This window comes from Theropithecus gelada, chromosome 5, assembly GCF_003255815.1.
Source record: "Theropithecus gelada isolate Dixy chromosome 5, Tgel_1.0, whole genome shotgun sequence".
Classification (NCBI taxonomy): domain Eukaryota; kingdom Metazoa; phylum Chordata; class Mammalia; order Primates; family Cercopithecidae; genus Theropithecus; species Theropithecus gelada.
This window is the reverse complement of record NC_037672.1, coordinates 88,186,612-88,210,407: the sequence shown is the minus strand read 5'-3', so window position 1 is coordinate 88,210,407 and position 23,796 is coordinate 88,186,612. Positions and strand designations below refer to the sequence as shown.

The window sequence follows — 23,796 nt, the reverse complement described above, 5'->3', positions numbered from 1 at the left end:
TGTGAGATGGGTCTCCTGAATACAGCAAACTGATGGGTCTTGACTCTTTATCCAATTTGCCAGTCTGTGTCTTTTAATTGGACCATTTAGTCCATTTACACTTAAGGTTAATATTATTATGTGTGAACTTCATCCTGTCATTATGATATTAGCTGGTTATTTTGCTTGCTAGTTGATGCAGTTTCTTCCTAGCACCGATGGACTTCACATTTTGACATGGTTTTGCAATGGCTGGTACCTGTTGTTCCTTTCCATGTTAAGTGCTTCCTTCAGGATCTCTTGTAGGGCAGGCCTGGTGGTGACAAAATCTCTAAGCATTTGCTTGTCTGTAAAGGATTTTATTTCTCCTTTACTTACAAAACTTAGTTTGACTGGATATGAATTTCTGGGTTGAAAATTCTTTTCTTTAAGAATGTTGAATATCGGCCCCCACTCTCCTCTGACTTGTAGAGTTTCTGCCGAGAGATCTGCTGTTAGTCTGATGGGCTTCCTTTTGTGTGTAACCTGACCTTTCTCTCTGGATGCCCTTAAGATTTTTTCCTTCATTTCAACTTTGGTGAATCTGACAATTATGTGTCTTGGAGTTGCTCTTCTCGAGGAGTATCTTTGTGGCGTTCTCTGTATTTCCTGGATTTGAATGTTGGCTTGCCTTACTAGGTTGGAGAAGTTCTCCTGGATGATATCCTGCAGAGTGTTTTCCAACTTGGTTCCTTTTTCCCCACCACTTTCAGGCACACCAATCAGACATAGATTTGGTCTTTTCACATAATCCCAAATTTCTTGGAGGCTTTTTTCATTTCTCTTTACTCTTTTATCTCTACACTTCTCTTCTTGCTTCATTTCATTCATTTGATCTTCAATTGTTGATACTCTTTCTTCCAGTTGATCGAGTTGGTTACTGAAGCTTGTGCATTTGTCACGTAGTTGCCTTGTTATGCTTTTCATCTCTACCAGTTCTTTTAAGGTCTTCTCTGCATTGATTATTCTAGTTATCCATTCATCCATTCTTTTTTCAAGGTTTTCAGTTTCTTTGCACCGGTTGCATAATTTCTCCTTTAGCTCTGAGAAGTTTGATCGACTGAAGCCTTCTTCTCTCAACTCGTCAAAGTCATTCTCTGTCCAGCTTTGTTCCATTGCTGGCGATGAGCTGCGTTCCTTTGGAGGGGGAGATGCGCTCTTATTTTTTGATTTCCAGCTTTTCTGCCCTGCTTTTTCCCCATCTTTGTGGTTTTATCTGCCTCTGGTCTTTGATGATGATGACGTACTGATGGGGTTTTGGTGTGGGTGTCCTTCCTGTTTGTTAGTTTTCCTTCTAACAGTCAGGACCCTCAGCTGTAGGTCTGTTGGAGTTTGCTTGAGGTCCACTCCAGACCCTGTTTGCCTGGGTATCAGCAGCAGAGGCTGCAGAAGATAGAATATTGCTGAACAGCGAGTGTTGCGGTCTGATTCTTGCTCTGGAAGCTTCGTCTCAGGGGTGTACCCCACCATGTGAGGTGTGAGGTGTTGGTCTGCACCTAGTGGGTCCCATTTAGGCTACTCAGAGGTCAGGGACCCACTTGAGCAGACAGTCTGTCCGTTCTCAGATCTCCACCTCCGTGCTGGGAGATCCACTGCTCTCTTCAAAGCTGTCAGACGGGGCATTTACCTCTGCTGAGGTTTCTGCTGCTTTTTGTTTAGCTACGCCCTGTCCCCAGAGGAGGAGTCTACAGAGGCAGGCTGGCCTCCTGGAGCTGTGGTGGGCTCCACCCAATTGGAGCTTCCTGGTGGCTTTGTTTACCTACTTAAGCCTCAGCAATGGCGGACATCCCTCCCCCAGCCTTGCTACCACCTTGCAGTTAGATTGCAGACTGCTGTGCTAGCAATGAGGGAGGCTCCCTGGGCGTGGGACCCTCTGGGCCAGGTGTGGGATATAATCTCCTGGTGTGCCATTTGCTAAGACCCTTGGTAAAGCGCAGTATTAGGGTGGGAGTGACCCAATTTTCCAGGTGTTGTGTGTCTCAATTTCCTTTGGCTAGGAAAAGGAATTCCCTTCCCCCTTGCACTTTCTAGGTGAGGTGATGCCTCTCCCTGCTTCAGCTCTCGCTGGTTGGGCTGTACCCATGGACCAGCACCAACTGTCCAACATGCCCCAGTGAGATGAACCCAGTACCTCAGTTGAAAATGCAGAAATCACCCATCTTCTGTGTCGCTCACGCTGGGAGCTGGAGGCTGGGGCTGTTCCTATTCGGCCATCTTGGGTGTGCCCTCCCACAATGAATTCTTATCAAATGTTTGGTGGTAGGCATTGTCATGCCCATTTTATGAATGGTGAAACTGAGGCTCAGAAAAGTAACTTGTTTTTGGTCACAAACCCAGGTGAGGAGAATATGGTACTTGAACCCAGGTCTCTCTGATGTTAACACAAAAACTCTTCTTCTACATCTCACTGGCTTCTCTGCTTCTGGCCATTTTAATATCCTTCTTGCACAAAAAAAAAAAAAAAAAAAAAAAAAGCTAATTGGAGCACCAGGCAAGCAGGGTCTCTGGATAGAAATCAGACTCATAGAAACCAGAATGAAACCTTTGGCAATAGAAAGCCCAATTCACTGCCTGAGAAGTGTCATGTTTTGTGGAGGTGCAAGCAGTTGGCTTATGATCTCAGATCTCAAGTTCTAGCACTTTCACTTTAAAACCTATTATTTGAGTGAGTTAAGACTCTCTGCCTCCAAAGAGATTTTTTTTTTTTTTTTTTTTTTTTTTTTGTAAAAACTCTCCCTTGTTAAACAGTTTAACTCAAACTGGCAGCATAATTGTTAAAAATACACTTATTTTGTTACTTTGCGAAGCATAAGGCCAAATAACAATGGACATGGAAACCCACCACAGTCTTTTTAAAACTAAGTCAAACATCCTATATATAGAAAAACATCTTGTGTAAAACCTGTTAAGCCAATATTGGCTGAATTCAAAATTACACCTAATTTGAAACAACTGCTTTTTCCTTAGCCAACTGGCTACCCTATTGTTCTTTAATAAAAATAACAGAAAGTCCAAATTTGAAGTCAAGTTCTCCCCAAAGAAAGATATGTTTCATATTAAAAGGCTCTACTGGTGACACTTGCGATATGAGCTGGGGTCTCCATTGTCTATCCTGGTAGATTGGGAAGATTATCAGTGGTTAGGCAAGGTCCCTAAAAAGTTGAAATTTTTGCTACAAACATGAGGGAATAATAAAACTTGGTTGGAATAAACAAACTTTCAGGACAGTCTAGGCAGAGATCAGAATTCTCAAAATCCAAAGGCCTTTGCTGTGTTTTATTCATAACCTGTTCAGAGGAAAGCTGAAAACGGATCCTATATACCAGGAGCCCTTTTTTTTTTTGTTTGAAACAGAGTTTCTCTCTGTCACCCAGGCTGCAGTGCAGTGGTGTGATTTTGGCTAACTGCAACCTCCAACTCCCAGCCTCAAGCAATTCTTATACCTCAGCTTCCCGAACTGGGACTACAGGTGTGTGTGCCACAACACCCAGCTAATTTTTGTATTTTTAGTAGAGACAGGGTTTCGCCATGTTGACCAGGCTGGTCTCAAACTCCTGGCCTCAAGTGATCTGCTCGTCTTGGCCTCCCAAAATGCTGGGATTACAGGTGCGAGCCACCGTGCCTGGCTTTATTCTTTCTCACTGAGGCAAAGTGTTCCATTTTAGGAATAGACCAAAGTTTACTTGTACATTTCTCTGTTGGTGGACATTTGGATTGCTTCCAGTTTTGAGACATTAAGTGAAGTAGTAGTTACCAGCTAGTGGCTGGGTCTATTAGTCTGTTTTCATGCTGCTGGTAAAGATACACTCGAGACAGGGAAGAAAAAGAGGTTTAATTGGACTTAACAGTTCCACATGGCTGGGGAGCCCTCAAAATCATGACAGGAGTCAAAAGGCACTTCTTATATGGTGGTGGTAAGAGAAAAATGAGGAAGAAGTAAAAGCAGAAACCCTAATAAATCCATCAGATCTTGTGAGACTTATTCATTACCATGAGAATAGCATGGGAAAAATCGGCCCCCATGATTCAATTTCCTCCCCTTGGGTCCCTCCCACACCACGTGGGAATTCTGGGAGATAAAATTCCAGTTGGGATTTGGATGGGGACACAGCCAAACTTATCATTCCGCCCCTGGCCCCTCCAAATTTCATGTCCTCACATTTCAAAACCAATCATGCTTCCCAATAGTCCCCCAAAGTGTTAACTCATTTCAGCATTAACCCAAAAGTCCATAATCCAAAGTCTTATCTGAGACACGGCAAGTTCCTCCGCCTATAAACCTGCAAAATCAAAAGCAAGTTAGTTACTTCCTAGATACAATGGAAAAACAGGTATTGGGTAAATTCAGCCATTCCAAATGGGAGAAATTGGCCAAAACAAAGGGGTTACAGGGCCCATGCAAGTCCGAAATTCAGTGGGGCTGTCAAATTGTAAAGCTCCAAAATGATCTCCTTTGACTCTAAGTCTCACATCCAGGTCATGCTAATTCAAGAGTTGGGTTTCCATGGTCTTGGGCAGCTCCACCCCTGTGGCTTTGCAGGGTACAGCCTCTCTCCCACTGTTTTCATGGGCTGGCATTGCATGTCTGTGGCTTTTCCAGTTGCACAGTGCAAGCTGCCTGTGGATCTACCATTCCGGGGTCTGGAGGACGGTGACCCTCTTCTCACAGCTCCACTAGGTGGTGCCCCAGTAGGGACTCTGTGTGGGGGCTCCGACCCCCCATTTCCCTTCTGCACTTCCCTAGGAGAGGTTCTTCATGAGGCCCCTCTCCTGCAGCAAACTTTTGTCTGGGCATCCAGGCACTTCTATACATCTTCTGAAATCTAGGTGGAGATTCCCAAACCTCAATTCTTGACTTCTGTGGACTGCAGGCTCAGCACCATGTGGAAGCTGCCAAGGCTCGGGGTTTGCACACTCTGAAGCCACAGCCCAAGCTCTATGTTGGCCCCTCTCAGCCATGTCTGGAGCAGATGGGACACAGAGCACCAAGTTTCTAGGCTGCACACAGCACAGGGACCCTGGGACTGGCCCATGAGACCCCTTTTTCCTCCTGGGACTCTGGGCCTGTGATGGGAGGGGCTGCTGTGAAGGTGACATTTACCCCATGATCTTGGGGATTAATGTTAGACTCCTTGCTACTTATGCAAATTTCTGCAGCTGGCTTGAATTTCTCCTCAAACAATGGGTTTTTCTTCTCTACTACATCATTAGGCTGCAAATGTTTTGAACTTACATACTCTGTTTTCCTTTTAAAATGGAATGCTTTTAATAGCATCCAAGTCACCTTTTGAATGCTTTACTGCTTAGAAATTTCTTCTCCCAGGCACCCTAACTCATCTCTCTCAAGCTCAAAGTTCCACAGATCTCTAGGGCAGGGGCTAAATGCCACCAGTCTTTTTGCTAAAACTAACAAAAGTCACCTTTACTCCAGTTCCCAACAAGTTCCTCATCTCCATCTGAGACCACCTCAGTCTGGACCTTATTGTTCTTATCACTATTAGCATTTTTGTCAAAGCCATTCAGCAAGTGTCTAGGAAATTCCAAACTTTCCCACATTTTCCTGTCTTCTTCTGAGGCCTCCAAACTGTTCCAAACTCTGCCTGTTACCCAGTTCCAAAGTTGCTTCCACATTTTCAGCTATCTTTTCAGCAATGCCCCACTGTACAGGAACCAATTTACTGTATTAGTCTGTTTTCACACTGCTGATAAAGACATACCTGAGACTGGGAAGAAAAAGAGGTTTAATTGGACTTACAGTTCCACATGGCTGGGGAGGCCTCAGAACCATGGCGGGAGGCAAAAGGCACTTCTTACATGGCAGTGGCAAGAGAAAAATGAGGAAGAAGCAAAAGCGGAAACCTCTGATAAACCCATCAGATCTCATGTGACTTACTTACTATTATGAGAATAGCATGGGAAAGACCAGCCCCCATGATTCAATTACTTCCCCGTGGGTCCCTCCCATGACACATGGGAATTCTGGGAGGTACAATTCAAGTGGACATTTGGGTGGGAACATAGCCAAACCACATCACTGGGGGAGGAAGGCATCGTGGTAGTGCTATGGACCAAATCATGTCCCCTCCATATTCGTATGCTGAGGCCTGTAGCCCCAGTGTGAATATATTTGGAAATGAGGCCTTTATGGAAGTAATTAAGGTTAAATGAGGTCACAAAGTGAGGGCCCTGATCTGACAGAATTTGTGTCCTTTCAGGAAAGACACCAGAGCGCTTGCTCTTTCCCTCCAGGTGCACAAAGTAGTGGCCATGTGAGCACCTACTGAGAAAGCAGCCATCCACAAGCCAGGAAGAGGGCCCTCACCAGCGATTTTAGCCCCCTGATCTTGGACATCCAGTTTCCAAAACTGTGAGAAACTGATTTTTGTTATTGAAATCACCCAGTCTTTGGTATTTTGTTATGGCCACCCTGGCAGACTAACAAAAGTAGGGGTAAGCATGTTATTAACCAGAAAGAGACATAAAGGAGCTTTCCACATAAGGGCGATGGATATATTCTGTATCTTGATCAGGGTAGTAGTTACGTGGTTGGATACACAGGTGAACAAGTTTGTCAAACTGTCAGTTCCAGATTTGTGCATTCTTGTGCATATAAATTTTCCTAAACTTGAAAAAGGCCTTCTTATTCCCATCTTTCCCAATGGAATCTGTGTTTCAAAAACAGAACATAGTCTTCATGCCTTCAAACAGGCCTGGTAGAAAGGAAATTAACATACATTATTTATCTCTTACATATATATGTTTCTCCCTGTAATAAATAATGGGGATTGAGCAATTAGCACAAGATTAAGCAACTGCTAAACGCAGCTCTGGGTTCAGACCTGTACCAGGCAGAGCTGAGAGCCAGGCCCCTTTCCCTACCACACTGAAACTGACAGCGAAGCCGCTCAGCTAAGGGGATGTGCAGAAAGGATGCTCTGGGGTCTCCCGAGGTTGTGGTGTGGCCGGGGAGCCGTGGGGTCTGGAAGGCAACTCTCTGGGGCACAGTGCTCGAGTCACCTCTCTGAGGAACGGCTCTGCCTGCACTCCTTCTTGTACTTTTGTTTACTCGCCCCTAGGAAAAGAGCATGGTAGGGAGCAAACAGTGAGGCGGCAAAAGTCTCTGAGAGGAGCCACGCAGACAGCTGGGCAGCCGTGCCAAGAACAACAGGAAGCTCGCGGCCCCACCCCTGCTCGCTGCAGCCCTGGCCTGGAGACCCGGGGTTATTTGCTCCGAAGGGCCTTCTGCAGATGTTACATAAACAAAACCTCCATTGACTCCAGTTCTGAGCCTGGCCTAAAATAGCCTGCGGACTTCCCCCTACCACTGTGCAGTTTCTCCGCCATCCCTCTTGGTCCCCTTGTGTGCTAGCTGCTTCCCTCCATTGACCACATGTGCAGACACCTCTCGCCAGTGTCCCTAAGAGGCCAGTTCCCTGGGGAACATAAAGCGGGGCTCGTTTGCTTTCCCTGGCAGGTCAGACACAAAGCATCCTTCTAAGACTTTTGATGGCTACTGGCCAAGGGACATGTCTCCCCTCCCCAGGGAGGCAGGAAGCTGGGCTGAGGTACAGTGGAGTTTGGTCAGCAGCCGGCACAAGAAGGATGGTGCTTTTTCTCTGTGTCTGTGTCTCTCTCTGTGTGTGCCTGCGTGTCTCTCTCTCTCTCTCTCTCTCTCTCTCTCTCTGTCTCTCTCTTTCTTAAGGGCAAACTCTCCAGGTAAGGGCACGAGTTCTTCGTCAGGGTCTCTATTTTCACTTGATGTAACGACTGAACACTCTAGTCTTGACTCTTCCTCCAAGCTCCTATAAAATTCGCTGACCCCATTTGCACTTCGGCTCCTTCATTCTGCAGAAAACCATTCCTTTGTGAACATCTGGAGAGTCACAGATCCGTGCCACAGCACGGGGTCACTCTGGGCCTTGCCACTCAACATGGGCCCCTGGAAGTTATTATCATCTTTTCCCTTTGACCTCCCACACTTCCCCAGGATCTTAACTCACAAAAATAACAAAAACAACACTAGCAATAAAAACATATTTATGTCAACTACTTACTATGTGCCTGATACAAGGCTAAGCATTTTATGTGTTTTATTTTATTTCATATTGAACAGTATTATGAGATTGGTACAATAATTGTCTCCAGCTGACAGAAGGGCAAACTGTAGTTTGGAAAAATTATAGAGCTTGTCAAAGACGTGGCAGAGGTGGAACAGTCAGTCTAGTATTTGTGTCTCAACCTCTGCATTCCATGTCCGGGGAAAAAGATGGCAGGACTCACATCTCCTCCTTTGCATGGTCTTTCTTCTATTCAAAGGCCATGCTTTTGTATCCGTGGTCAATGTCATTAAACATGTCATTGATCAATTAATTATCCAATCAGTATTTAATGACTATGTTTTCTGGGCAAGTTGCTATTTGAGTCTATACCAGACCAAAAAACCAAAAACATATGATGTATACTATGCGAATATTTAGCTCCTATTGTATCAACAGTTGTACTTTGGTTGTGAGAGGACTTTGTGTTTCTCTGGGCTGGAGATCCTCAAACCAGATGGCTGGCCTGGAATTAGAAATTCTTTAATTTAATTTTTTTTTTTTAATTTCAACTTTTATTTTAGATACCAGAGGTACACGTGCAGGTTTGTTACATGGGAATATTGCATGAGACTGAGGTTTGGAGTATGGATCATGTCACTTATGTAGTGAGCATAGTACCTGATAAATAGTTGATTGCTGCCCCCCCATCCCCCACTGTCTAATAGTCTACAGCATCCATTGTTCCCATATTTATGTCCATGTGTGCTCAGTGTTTAGCTCCCATTTATAAGTGAGAACATGTGGTATTTGGTTTTCTGTTTCTACATTAATTTGCTTAAGATTATGGCCTCCAGCTGCATCCATGTTGCTGCAAAGGACATGATTTCATTCTTTTTTATGGCTGCATAGTATTCCAAATGTGTGTATTACCACACTTTCTTTATCCAGTCTTACCACTGTTGGGCACATGGGTTGGTTCCATGTCTTTGTTATTGTGAATAGTACAGCAATGAACATATAAGTGCATGAGTCTTTTTGGTAGAATGATATTTTTTTCTTTGGGCATGTTTTCTTTTGGGCATATTTTCCTTTGAGCAAGCCCAGTAATGGGATTGCTGGGTTGAATGGAGCTAGAAGTCCTATCAACTTACAGGGGGGAAGATGGGAAGGAGCAGAAGTGATGTGGAGAGCTTTAAGGATCTGCGGAACAAGAGGATCCTTCAAAAAGGCCCACGCTTAGGCAAGGGGCCGGAACCAGGCTGTGTTGACCCAGCAAGGGGCTAATGGAGCTTGGGAGACCCTGGCATGCTGAGGAGTTTAGCTCAGATCTGCATTCTCTTCACTCTGGGGGTTACTGTGAGGCTGGCTCTCAAATGATGCCCCCAGAGTGGAGTTGGCTTTCACTTTAGACCAAGTCAAAGCCTTCCTTTATCTCTAGAAAAAAGTCCTACTCCTGCGAGGTTCCCCTGGTTTTATTGTCTATTCACTTGTTTTATTCATCCATCCGTTCAATCCAGAAACATTTCATGAGCATCCACTATGTGCTAATACTAGGCACCGGGGTTACAGAAATGAATTTTAAAAGGAATGGAATATGGTCCCAGCCTTTCAGGAGTTCGTACTGTAATGTGGGGGAGAGAGAAGAAGATAGTTATGGTGCAGGATGGCAAGGCCAGCTATGAATGTAAACTGCAGGCTTGGAAAGGCCCTGAGCTGGTCGGCCTGCCAGGTGCTGAGGCAGTGTGAGTGCCCACCTGTTCCTGTGCAGAAGGAAGGAGGGTGAATGTCCATAGAGACTTCCAGAGGAGATTGCTGGGGGATGCTTATTTCCTTCTCTTGAGCTTCCTTCCCTGTGAAAAGATCTCCACTAAAGGAAACTGGTCACTGTTTACCTCTTTGACCCATCTCCCTAGGAGACGAGGAATGGCTTATCTGATTGGAGAGTTAGTTCAGGAGAGGGAGCTAGGAGAGAGTGGCTCTGGTTTTTCCCTGGTAGAGATAATTTCCTTCTACTGCTCTGTGTCCTAAACTTTATAGAAGTTGGCCATGGCCAGGAAGGTGCTGCTTGTAGCCCAGTGAATGAGTTTAGTTCAAGAGAAGATATTGAAATGTCCACCTAGCTAGGATATTGAAAGCCACATTCTCCAGCCTGACTTTTATCAATATTGTCGATTTTGATCTTCATTTGCCTGATTCCTGTAACATGGACAAAATGTACTGTTTATTGGACTCCCTTGAATCCCATCATACATGATACTTATGTGTGTGACAGGGATGGACTCACCTCTCTGCCTGGCTGGGAGTCATCTACATCCCATGTGCTAAGCTTTGCAGAGAGAGGAGGCACATTTTCAGGGACTTCCCTGCCTCATTCCCTGCCTCATTCCCTGCTTGAAAGCTTCCTTCTGACCCCGCTCTGCAGCAAGAGAGGAAACAGAACATCTAAGATGAAAACAGAAAATCTGTATGGTCCCTTTTTCAGAGTCTACGGCAGTTCTACAAAGGTCATGAACATCTTTTGGTCTGAGCCCGGAACACCCACTGATGTCCCAGATAAGACTCTGCCTGGCTGCCTGCTGTCCTCTCGGGCCGTCTTTATTTTGGAAGGGGCCCTTCTGTCAATGTGTTCTGGCTTGGCTTTCAGGAACACCTTTGCCCTGTTGTTTCTCATGCTTGACTTCCTGTGGAGCTGAACTTGGGATCGTATGTTTCCCTAGAAGAATATGCTGCAACCGTATTATCCTGGAACCCTTAGAAGGCAAGTCAGGATTACTGCCCCTTTTTTTCTCAGAAGATGGATTACTAAGATGCCAAAAGGGACCTAAGGTAGGGAAACACCCAAGCAGGATTGGCAGAAACCCAGAGGGCCCCATGTATACAGCCCTTAGTATTCTCGCATCAGACAATGCCGTTTTCACCTTCATTCTATCAGCTGGTTTCTCAACAGCGAACTGGACTGGTTCTTTTCTCCTAAATTGGGACACCAAAAGCTTCAGAGTAACCAATAGCCCAGTAGAGGGAGCTGTGTTAAACAAGATTTCCAAGCTAAAGGGTAAAATACAATCAGCCAAGCAGGTAGCCCTGTGTATAATTCAGAAACTTGTGTGTTAACAGATGGTTGCCTATTCAAAAGCTCTGAGCCAGAACACAGCTTTTGCAAGGTGGTGTCTTGGGTTTTGTGGGTTGCCCAGGATCATGCATCTTGCTTCCATCAGCAGAGCATGGTCTTGGCTCCACATGGCAATTCCGTGGTTAGACAGGTTTGTAGATTCCACAGGTAGCCCTGGCTCTGGGAGCGGGAGGGAAGTGGGCAATTCCGTTGACCTTGCACACACCAGGTGGCGCTCATGCTCATGGTCTTTGGAGATAGATTCTGTGTCAGAGAAACCTATAACTTAGGGGAGTTATTAGTGACAAGTTTTGAGGGCTCTGGCTGGGAAAGAGATGCAGTGAAAGGAGAATCTTGCACAAATATTTGGAGCTTCTGTTCACCTAACTCATCTAGCTGCCTGTGGGGTCTCGGACTGGGCTAAGTTCAAATCTAGGGCAGCCCTTGGTATAATTTCATTGAATAAACTTCTGTGATCAAGACAATTATGAAATGTGGAAAATATCGAGGAAAGCAACATATACTGTGTGTGTGCATGTGTGTATGTGTGTGTGTGTGTGTGTGTATGTATGTGCATGCTTTGTTGTGTGTTTGAGTTTGCCTGAGAAGAGGAGTCTCCAAAATCGATCATGGATCATGAAAGATATCTATGGTAGAGATAAGAGAACTAGCAAACTAGCATCCTCAAGGATTCAGCAGATGCCTACAGGTTAAAAATTCATGCAGACCTGTTGGGAAATAAGAGAGGAATGAGATGGTACATGAGGTGACTTCATTGTGTGCATTTGTTTGCTGGGGCCTGCCGTCACAAAATACCACAGACTGGGAGGCTGAAACAACAGACATTTATTTTCTCACAGTTCTGAAGGCTGGAAGTCCAAGACCGAAGTGCCTGCTGATTTCTCCTGAGGTCTCTCAGTTGGCTTGTAGATGGCTTGTAGATGACTTGTAGATGGCTGACCTCTTCCTGCCTCTTTGAGGTCATCCCTCTATGCACACCAGCCCCTGGCATCTTTCTCTTCTTATAAGGACAGTCATATTGGATTAATGCCCCACCCTAATGACCTCAGCCTGATCACTTCCTTAGACCTCTTCTCCAAGTATTCCATTCTGGAATATGCCGGCCGAGGAGGGGGTGCAGGTTGGGACTTCACATGAATTTAGGGGGAACAGATTCAGCCCATAACACTGTGTATGTCCATGGGGACAAATAATTGTACTGATTATGGTAAATTATGTTAGTTGTTATAACTGATACATTCTGAAGTCTTAGAGCATAATACAAACAAAATCTGTTTTTCACTCACATGAAAGTCCATTTCAATCAGCCAGAAGCCATTGGATGGCTGTAGAAAATGTAGTCATTCAAAGACCTAGCTGCCATCTTCAACATCTGCTGTGTCCATGGATATTTTGGAAGGAGAAGTCAGAAGGAAAGTGTGGACAAGGCACTAGACTCTTCATGGCCTTCACCCAGAACTGACACATCCTTCCACTTACACTGCATCAGCAGGAGCTAGTCTTATGCATATATCTAGAGGAAAGGGGTCTGGCAATGTAATTTGCATCTAAGCCCAGGAAGCGAAAGTGGGTTAGGTAAACATCTAGTCAATCTTTGCAGGAATGAAGTAAGCTTGGCCAGCTACAAGTCTAAAGATGGGCCAGGTGTTCTGGGGAACTAGTCAGCGGGTACTAGAAAGTCAAGTAAACATGCATTAAGGAACCCTTCGAGGTTCCCAAAGTCATGATGAACCTTGGTCTTGGGTGGTGTTCCCCAACCTCTTTCATGTCATGGCACACATAGGAAAGGATCATTCTTGTACTGTATATTAGACTCTCTGGATGAGGTTATTCAAGGCCAGAGGTGATACATGAGTTAGGAGGCCCCATGCACTCCAGGTGGCCACCTGGCCACTGTGAAGGCTGAGGATCTTATGGCATTTGCCATTCAGGATGTCCAGGGTTAATGGCTGGTAATCTGTTTGCAACATACTGAGGTGCTGCAGCTTACAGGTGGGAATGTTGAGGTCTAGAGAACAAAGCAAGTGACACGTGGATTAGATGTGCATTCTGTGAAGACCAAACCTACTGCCAGCATCATGGGATAAAACAAAAAGGGAAACCAGGTGCTGTAAAAGCCAAGGGCAGCAGAATTGTCCTGAAGGACCCTGCAAGATAATAAAGCATAGGGACCACAGATTTTCCCTTCATCTGGAGTCCACACTCTTAAAACTAGTGAGTTTTAATTATGTTATATTTGTAGCAACTCTTTCTTCTCTCTCTGGAGTAATTAATTGGAAGAGAATTACAAAGGAAACCCAGACATGGGTATTAATATTCATCAGAGGACACAACAGAGGAAAGAAAACAGAACATAGGCTCTTGAACATTTTAACATAGGTTCAAGATTTTAACATTTATACACTCTGTCTTTGGTTTGGTTTAAATCATATGCACTTTGAACTAACAAATATTTCATGTCATCTATAAATAACTCAGTGAATGCTTACAAATTATAGGACAATGTAGTTATATCACAATGTGGCAGCGGTGCTGAAGGCCAATTAGAAAGCTCGTATGCTTTTAACGAATACCCCACTGAAAGAAATCAATTTGCATCCCGTGATTATTGCACCATCAGAGAATCTTTGCAATGTTGTTAACCCTGGACATCATAATTTACAAATGCCAGATAACACTTAAAATTGATTAACAGTGTATTTTGAGATAAAATGGTGTTTTTGCCTTACTAATCAGCTCTTTCACAGAAATTATTCTTGCTTTCCACAAAGTTATGAAAAATAAATTGGAGAAATATTTTATTAAAATTTTAAAAGCAAACAAATAACTTTCAGGATAATATTCAGATCCTTTGTAATTTCCTTTCTCCATTTTCATCAAATATGGGAATGCTTAACCACACAGGAAGAAGTTGGTGGACTTGGAAAGTTGCTGAATTCTCTTATTTGAATCAATCCACATTAAACACAAGCTATTGTTTTATTAGCAAGTGAAGGATAAACATAGCTTACACTGAGTGGATATGGAAGACAAACTGGTTTCCTCTAGCCCAGTGATCCTTGAACAAATGAATGATTCTGACGGAAGCCCAAGGAGAGAAGATTTTCCTGAGATTGGGTGGAAACAAGCCATTCATGTATCGAATCCCTTCTTACCCACAAAATCCAGCCTACCAGGTTCATTAATTCCTTAAACCTATGTACAACTAGGGGTGCATGAGACAATTTTAGATGGCATAAAGAAGAACAGTTTATTATTAACAGGAATGTTCTTAAATTAATGTATGTTAATAAAAATATACCCAACCCAATGAAACCATGATTTCATCAATAATAGTATCTAAAATTAGAACAAAGATTTATGTTACAAGAAAGGAGGCAATTAAAAATATTAAGTATGATTGGGATGGGTGCAGTGGCTCACACCTGTAATCCCAGGACTTTGGGATACCAAGGTGGGTGGATCACCTGAGGCCAGGAGTTCAAGACCAGCCTGGCCAACATGATGAAACCCCGTTTCTATTAAAAATACAAAAACTTAGCCAGACCTGGTGATGCATGTAATGGCAGCTACTTGGGAGGCTGAGGCATGAGAATCGCTTGACCCCAGGAGATAGAGGTTGCAGTGAGCCAAGATCGCACCACTACACTCCAGTCTGGATGTCAGAGCAAGACTCTGTGTCAAAAAAAAAAAAAATTAAGTACAGTTGATCTTCACTATTCATAGATTCTGTATTTGTGAATTTGCCTACTTGCTAAAATGTATCTGTAACTCCAAAGTCAATATGTGCAGTGGTTTTGCTATTGTTTGCAGACATGTGTGGAGCAGCAAACATTTGAGTTGCCAGCTATACAAGTTTTCAGCTGAGGCCCAGCAAGGTAATGCTCTATTTTGTTCAGCTCTCATACTGTAAACAAGTTTCTATAATCAAGTGGTTGATTTAGTACCACTTTTTGGCATTTCTGCACTTTTTGTTGGTAATTTCACTGTAAAAATGACCCCCACGTGTAGAGCCACTGTGCTATCTAGCTTTCCTAAGCACAGGAAAGCTGTGATGTGCCTTAGGGAGAACCTACATGTATTAGACACTCTTCCTTCAGGCATACAGTGTGCTATTGGTCATGAGTTCAATGCTAATGAGTCAACAATATATATTAAATAAGGTGTCTTTAAATGGAAACACATATAAAACAAGGTCATATATTGACTGACTGATGAAAATGTTATGACTAGAGGCTCACAGGTACCTAACCCTGTATTTCACTTGGGAGCAATGGTTCAGTATTTGCTAATTCAGTATTTGCAGAGATGTTATAGAATATAACTAGTGTGAATAATGAGAACTGACCATGAATAGACATTGAGATGCTTTTGGTGCACATGGAGATGTGCCACTCAGATCTCCTTTCAAGGAGGGCCTTGCTGCAGCCTTGGGGAACGTGGTCAGCAGACAGCCTCAGGCTGGAAGCTCCTTCAGGGTCCGCCTCAGCTTCAGAGAGCTACCTTTCCTGAGGCCATGTCCTTCTCTGATGGTGGAACCTCTAATTGGGTCCCAATCCTTCCTCTTGCTCCAGATCCCCCTTCCATCTCATTATATTGACTGAGGCTTTGTCAGGCCTGCACAGCAGTTTGTTTTCTTCTGCTCAATCCTACTTCTTTCCTGTTTCCTCTGCAGTGCTAATCCCTAATCAACATCCTGTATCCCAACCTTCATTTCAGCTTCCATTTCTGAAGAAGTTAACCAATTACAGTGGTTCACAGATGTGGCAAAATATAGAGAAACACTTCCCTGAGATCCTCCCTCATTCCTCTCCTGCTCCCCCCCGGATATCAGCTTCCTTGCTCTCATCTTCTTGGTGCTGGACTCTTGGGTTATATCCAAACTCAGACACCCACCCCCAGCCCAGGGGCACTGCTGAAGGCAGTGAAGTCTGAGTCCTGCTCAAGGACCCATTTGAGGAGATGAACTGAAATCCAGCCTGTGCTCCACTCATTAATTTGTGGGTCCTGGTGAGCGATGTGCTGCCTGAGAGAAAGTCTGCTGGTCCTAACTGGCGCCTAGCAGCTGTGTGGCTAGCTGTGGCCATGGCTGTCTCTGCTTTCCCATCCCCCTGTGGCATGGATCCCCACTTCCCGCTCCTACCCTCTGGAACCCTGCTCTCCTGAGCAGTGTTGACCTTTGCTGTTGTTGCCTCTTGCCACAGCACCTTCCATTGTTTGGACTCTTCATTTGGGCCTTCTCATCTTTTCTGCCCCCAAGAGGAGGTGATCTCCTGAGCTAAGCACAAAAACATTTCAATTTCTAAGCCTTTGGAAAGGTTTTCCCTTCAGATAGAGTGCTCGTACCAGAAAGCACCCACTAGAGAGAGCTCACATTTTCACTCCCTCCCAACCTCTCTGAATCATGTGTGCCTTCTGTACACTTCAAATAAAGACTGTGTAACCTCTCGCCAGGATGTGTCTCCAAAGATCTGAGAGAAATTTGTAAAAACAATAGCTAATGTTTACTGGGATGTTTACATGCCACTCTGCCAAGTGCTTTATTTTTATTTTTTCAGCTATAAATATTTTTTCTTTCTATAGCATTTAAGAGAAGCCTATAAAAAGTTGTTGTCATACCAAATTTAAGAAAATTTTACTTGGAAATTTTACTGAATCCTCATAGAACCCCTAAGAGGTTGGTACTCACATTCCCATTTAACAAGTGAGGAAACACAGGCTTAGAGAGGTTAAGTAATTGGCCTCACACCTTGAATACAGCAGAGTGGGGTTTCAGGTGTGCTTTCGTCTGACTCCAGCACTGAGTAAGCACCGTGCTTACTTCTGTGATAGTGGAGGTCACAGAAGAGCAGGGCTCAGCCTGAGACAAAGGCTCCTGCCGCCAGAAACAACAGGAAAGACGGTAAGAGCCAGGCTGATGAACAGGCCTCCCTTTGGAGTGAGAAGAGAATGATGCTCTTTTTTCCCCTTTGAAGGATTCAACTCAAGTTGAAAATCACAGTGGGATGAAGATCTGAGCATTTGAGGTTGGTTGGCTTCATTTTAACCATGTGCCTAAAAATTTGTCATCATTTAAAGACCATTTCCTCTGCACCTGCATCCAAAATGCATCCAGGGTCCAGTGTTTTAAGGAAGAATTACTCAGATGCTCTGTTTTGCTTCTTCACAATCCATGCATTCCACTTCTAACCACGTCGAAGTTTGTGGAGATAAGGGCCTCAAGGGATTGGGAGAATGGAAATCAGGAGAAGTGAAGCTGATTTCTCCTTGACCATGTGGCTTCTTGAAATTTCAGGGTAGGCAGTAAAAGAAGTGGTTGGCTGAGATTAAAGATTGAACTGTGCATCTTAGCTGCAATTTAAGTCATTTCATCTGGAGAAACATAAAACTCAATAGCTTTTAATGAATCTCTGCTTTAATGTTTTGTCACTCCTCAAAGAGTTTTTAGAAACACATGGAATCCCATGCCCAGATTCTTAGGATTGAACCTTGCTGTGGGGGTATGGCGATGAGCAACACGGCTCTTATATTCCTCCAATGTTTGTCAAGACCAGTTTTTGTGAATAAATGATTTATTAATTATTATATGAATAATCTGATGTATTAGCGCATCAATGAGTGACCAAGGCAGGGATGTCGGTGGCATTCCAAGTGTTAGCCAGACACCCCACACTTTCTATTTGCCCATCTGGTATGCTGAGTGCTATAGCTCTGGGGTCATTCTCCTTAGAAATCTTGGGATTCTTGAGGCCTTACATTTCTAGCTGTCACTCCCTGCTCCTCAGCTTGCACACGTGGCCATGCTGCATTTCACTGACCCATTGCATATGAGTCCAGCCCCTGGGGAATTGCCTTAACTCTCAAGCATCGTAGGAATTACACTTTTTCCTGTTTAAAAGAAGACCCTGGAAAGGGCAACAAAATCGGAACTCATCTCTAAGAATTCTGGCAGTGGATCCTGGAGGTTAACATCACAAGCTTTGGAGTCAAACAGGCCTGGATTGAAATTCTTCCTCAATCACTTACTAGCTGTTTGGCCTTGGATGAGTTACTTGACTTCTCTATAAACATCAATTCCCCATCTGTAAAATGGATATAATTGTGTATGTCTCATTTTACTGTTGTGAGGATGAAGTGAGATTATGCATGCAAAGCACTTTAGCCTTGAGAAGCACTCCAAATATGATAACTGTTAGTGCTGTCAGAAGAGAAATTCAACATATCAGCAGAAACTCCCATCTACAATCTTAAAAACATTGTTAAGTGAAAGAAGCCAGACACAAAAGGCCACATGCTGTATAATCCCTTATATATGAATGTCAAGAGTAGGCAAATCTCTAGGGACAGAAAGAGATTAGCAATTACCTAAGGCTGGAGGGTTGGAGGGGAATGGGGAGTGACTGCTAGTGGGTATGGTGTTTCTTTTAGGAGTGATTAAAATGTTCTGGAAATAGATAACAGTGATGGTTGTACAAATTTGTGAATATACTAAAAACCACTGAATTGTACACTTTTAAAGAATGTGTTTTATGTATGGGAATTATATCTTTTAGAAAGTTATATTTTAAAAAGAACTCTGTATGATTCAGCTAAAACCGGAGACTTTTTAAAGCTAATTTGTTTCCTGGAATCTCTCTACCTCTCCAAGCCTGGAAGAAGGATTAACTGTCATCTCACTGGAAGACTGTGTCTCTTTCGAGGTAAATCATTTGTTATATTACTGCACAGTAAATGTCAACCCATTGCAATTTTGGCATTTGTGGGGATCAGTAACATGCAGTTCTCTTGGCATTCTACAAGAGACTGCTAAACAGTATGGATTATGAGCATGAAGAGCCAGCCTATTGTTCCTAAATCAGAGCTTCTCTGCATCTTGGTTCATCTGGGAGATGTTCCAGGTGATAACTGAGATGTTTTCCTCCATTTAACGTGAAAAAAAACAGAGGCAGGAAACAGAAAAAAGTGTCTATTGGATTAACTGTGACTGTTTTGATGTATCATACCCATTGGTTCTAACTGAAGGGGTGTGTGTGTGTGTGTGTGTGTGTGTGTGTGTGTGTTAGGGTAGCTTTGCTAAAAGGGAAGAGGGAAGGAGATGTAGATGAGTCAGTGCCTATTGCAAAACTGGAGTGGATTAATTCTGGAATTTCATTGAGCGTATTCAATGCTTCCAAAGCATAATTTTAAAAACGCAGTGTTTTCAGATTCACATTTTAGACAGACTTGTCAGCGCTGCTTAGGAACAATTTCTTTTGGTGTGAGTACGTTTACAAGATTTTGATAAAAATGTTATTTATTCATGTTTGGAATGTCTAAACAGATTTGTGGTTTTTCATTTTGCTTTAAAACATGATTAAATGTGCTTAAAAAAATCAAAGCCTTCTGTCTGGGTTTTGAATCTCTTCCAGATTTGTAACTGCTTAATATTATATATGTCATGCCGATTTTCTTTTGGTTCAATCATGTCAACTGAGATTCTTTCAAAGAAAAAAAAGGCTTATAAAAAAAGAATTATTTGTCCACCACATTAAGACTTTAAGAAATTTATCAAGATATTGATCAAGAGCATTTTATTTTTAAAATTTTTTGCTGGAGCTGCTAGGTGGAGTGGATACCCAGAAGGAGAAGCGAGGGAGATCTCAGGGCAGGCAGAGAATCAAAGTGAAAGTCAATTTGAGTAAGTTCTCCTTGGGCTAGCTTGCACACACTGGACTCTTTAATTCCCTTTGTTTTTATGGAGAATGTACTTTCCAGTGGGACTTAGTTGAGAATGCTGTGCTCTGTACTAAGAATCTTTGAGAGACTAAGCAGGAGAAGAGAAAATGCTCCCATATAGATGACCTGAATACTTAACAGGCAGTAAATAACAACAGCTACACATATTGTCCATTTACTATGTCCTTGCGCTCAGCTTGGAATTTCATTATTTTCCATAAAGCCCAGTGATTTTAGTGTGATTGTGTCCACTTTAAAGATGAAGAAACTGATGGTCTAGGAGGTTAAATAATTGGGCCCAAGGTCAAGCAAGGGCATGGTTTGTCTAAACTTTGAATAAGATCTGTTTGGTTCTTGCTTTTGACTACACCAAAAACCTGACAGATGGACTTGCAGTTGGAAACTGGGTTAATATCCTATTTCTAAAATCTTCTACTGTTTAGTTTCCCTATTCTTAGAGGAGGTCTTTTTTTGGAAGCCTAGTAAACTGCTCCTCCTAATGCCTTTCACTCATGAGTGATGCAGCTGCCCAAATCAGAAACCTGAAAGTTATTCCAATGCTCCCGTTTTCTCAGCTGGCACATGGATAAATCAAGTTCTAGAGATTCCACTCCTTTGATTTCCCTGCAATCCACCTTCTTTAGCTCTGCATCTATGACTGCAGTTCAGAGTGTGCCATTTTGCAGTGCTACATATAGCAGCCTCCTAACTGGCGTCTCTGCCTCCAGTCTTGCCCCCTCCAGTTCACTTCCCAAGAATGCTTTCATTCCCAACAGTGATTTTTCAAAAAAAAAAAAAAAAAGTGTAACGAATCCTGTTCATTCGCTACTAAAAAATGTTCACCCTCTTTTCATTACTTCAAGATGAAGTTCAAGTTTCCTAATATTCCTTATAATGACTTCACTGATTTGGTTTTATCTTTCCAGGATCATTTATTACATAACATTCTCTGGATCAGGATTAGATTTGGTTACAAGTGACAGAAAAATGAAAATACCAGTGGTATAAACTATTAGAAAGCTGATTCTTTTTCTTTACATATGGGTGGTATCATTCAGACATCCAGAATCCAAGTTCTTTCTAGATTATTTTTCCACTTCCTTCGCCATGTTGCTTCTATGTCATTGACCGGGGTGGCTGCTGGAGATTGAGCTCTCGAATCCCCATGTTAACCCATGGAACAAAGGGAGGATCAAAGAAAGTCATGCCCTTCCCTTTTTTGATGGCATCCAAGAAGTTCCACTTAGGAACTCCCATTTTGTTTCCATGTAACTTGGTCACATGGACACATCTGTTGCAAAAGAAATTGGGAAATGTAGTTATTGTTTTTGTCAACCATTTGTCCAACAACAAATTGGGGATCCTATTCTCAAGGAAACAGTAGATAAAATAAACTGGGGACAACTAATAGTCTCTGATACTTCCACCCTCAGCTGTTTGTAGTGGCCTGTGCTGAAGTGTCTGCCCTTGCTGTGCATCTCACTCCAGGACCTCCTGAAGAGCGCTGATCCTGCATTGTACACGTGGTTCTTCTCCTGTGCCTCCCCACTTGTCAGATAATTTCTTGAGGACATGGATGACTCTCTGGCACCGACAGTTCCAGGTTTTTATTTTTGTTTCTTTAAATAGAGCATTCTGTTTAGCTTAAATGTGGAAACATAACCATAGACGTCTGAGAATGTGAACACAGGTTATAATTCTGCACAAGAAACATGCATTGCAAGAGTCCCCCAGCTGCTGAGTCAGAGGTCTGTTTGAGGAGGCGATAGTTAAGGCCAGAATTAGGAGAAGGAGCAAACCACATAACAATCTGGAGGAAGAGCCTTCTAGACAGAGAATTCATTAGGACAAAGGCCTTGAGGCAGGAAGAGCCTTTGCATTTTCAGGGCAGAAGGAAGCATTGTGGCTAGAGGCCAGAAGTGAGAGAGAGAGTGGAAGTGTGGTAGGTGGGGACAGACAGCGCATAAAGGCAGCATAGGGTGGAAGTTATAAGTACCAGCTCTGGGACAGAGCAGTTGGATGACACATGGTTCTACCACTTGCTAGTTGGAGATCTGATTAAGTCACTTAGTCTCCCTGTGCCTTAGTTTTCCCATCTGTAAAATGGTTATAGACTAGTATTTCATAGACCGGTTGGTAGATTTCAATGAGTTAACACATACAAAGCCCTTAGAATAGCACTTGGGATATGGTGAACATTCAATAGGTCCTCGGCACCTGCATTCTTGCTCCTGCTGATGTGCGTCTAGATTCTTGCTATGCCTGTCTTTCCAATATTGTATACCCAAACCTGGGCTCCTATTACCTTCCTGCTCTCTGCATTTAATTAGTTGCTTTCTTAGTGAGGGTTGGGTTTGACTGCATGTAACAGAAAAGTCAGAATATATCAGGCTAAACATATAAAACCAATTTTTTCTTTCAAGTAGAAATCCTGAGGCAGGCAGGTCACTCAGGGCTGAGATGGTGCCCTATGCACCTTAGAGACCCCTATTTCCTCCATCTTACTTTTTAAAAAATTATCTTAGACTTTTGACTTAAGATAATTGCTGAAGTTTCAGCCATTGTATCCGCATCTCAGAATGACAAAAACAGAAGGATGGAAGAACAAAAAGGCATATCTGCTTTAAAAACTTTTCCTGAAGCCCCATCCTACAATCTTTTGCCATCACATTGGACAGAATTATTTATTTACATGGCCAAACCTAGCTACAAGAAAGGCTGGCAAATGTAGTTTTCTTTTCCAGCCTGGTACATTGCAGTTCAGTTACTAAGAAAAAAGAGGAGGCCGGGTGCGATGGCTCACACCTGCAATCCCAGCGCTGTGAGAGGCCACTGCGGATTACCTGAGGTCAGGAGTTCGAGACCAGGCTGGCCAACATGGTGAAACGCTCCCTCTACTAAAAATACAAAAATTAGCCAGGCGTTGTGGCGCGTGCCTGTCATCTCAGCTACTTGAGAGGCTGAGGCAGGAGAATGGCTTGAACCTAGAAGGCAGAAGTTGCAGTGAGCTGAGATGCTGCCACTGCACTCCAGCCTGGATGACAGATCGAGATTTTGTCTCAAAAAAAAAAAAAGAAAGAAAAGAAAGAAAGAAAGAAAGGAAAGAAAGAAAAAAGAAAAGGAAAATGTTTGTTGGAAGAGGCCCATCTCCTTTCTTCTTGCCTAATATCTAAACCAGACTCTCATTCTTTGTCTCCTAGGCCACTTCCAATGGGCTTTCTGCCTAAAGAGTTTTCATCTTCAACACATTTTCCACATAATGTGCTGTGGTTTGAATATGTGTGTCCCTGAAAAGTTTATACTTTGACACCTAATCCCCAATGAAATAGTATTATGAGGTGGGGCTTTTGGGGAAATCATTAAGTCATGAAGTGAGAGCCCTCATGAATGGGATTATTGCCTTATGAAATAAAACTGAGGGAGCTTGTTTGCTCCTTCTGCCACATGAGGACACATAGAAGGCACTCTCTATAAGGAACAGGCCCTGACCAGACACTAAATCTGCTAGCACCTTGATCTTGGACTCCTCAGCCTCCAGAACTTTGAGCAATAAGTTTATGTTACTTATAAGCCACTCAGTATAAGGTATTTTGTTATAGCAGCCAGATGGACTAAGACAAGGAGCCTTCAACGGCTCCCATTTGTATCAAGCAGAGCTCATAAACTGCTGTCCTGCAAGCTGAATCCAACCCAAATTCATAGTTTGATACTTTCATGGCATTTTGAAAAAAAAAAAGAATCAAACTAATTATCGAAATTTAACAAACCAAAAGTCGCTCTAAAAGCTTGCATGCTTGCATTTCTTTCTTTCAATAGCAGAAGTTCTGGATCCACATTTCAGAATGGCGATAATTAGCTGCGGCTGAATAATCACTCACTCCTTGGATAGGGCTT

The 23,796-nt window shown here is 43.2% G+C and overlaps 1 long non-coding RNA gene across 1 annotated transcript in view; it reads left to right on the top strand.

Moving 5' to 3' along the window:
* The window catches only part of LOC112625162, a 40,221-nt gene that overhangs the window by 5,892 nt on the left and 10,533 nt on the right, over positions 1-23,796 (top strand). The window contains exon 2 of the long non-coding RNA XR_003119536.1: positions 21,336-21,505. This is a non-coding gene — a long non-coding RNA (uncharacterized LOC112625162). The remainder of the gene's footprint in view (positions 1-21,335; positions 21,506-23,796) is intronic.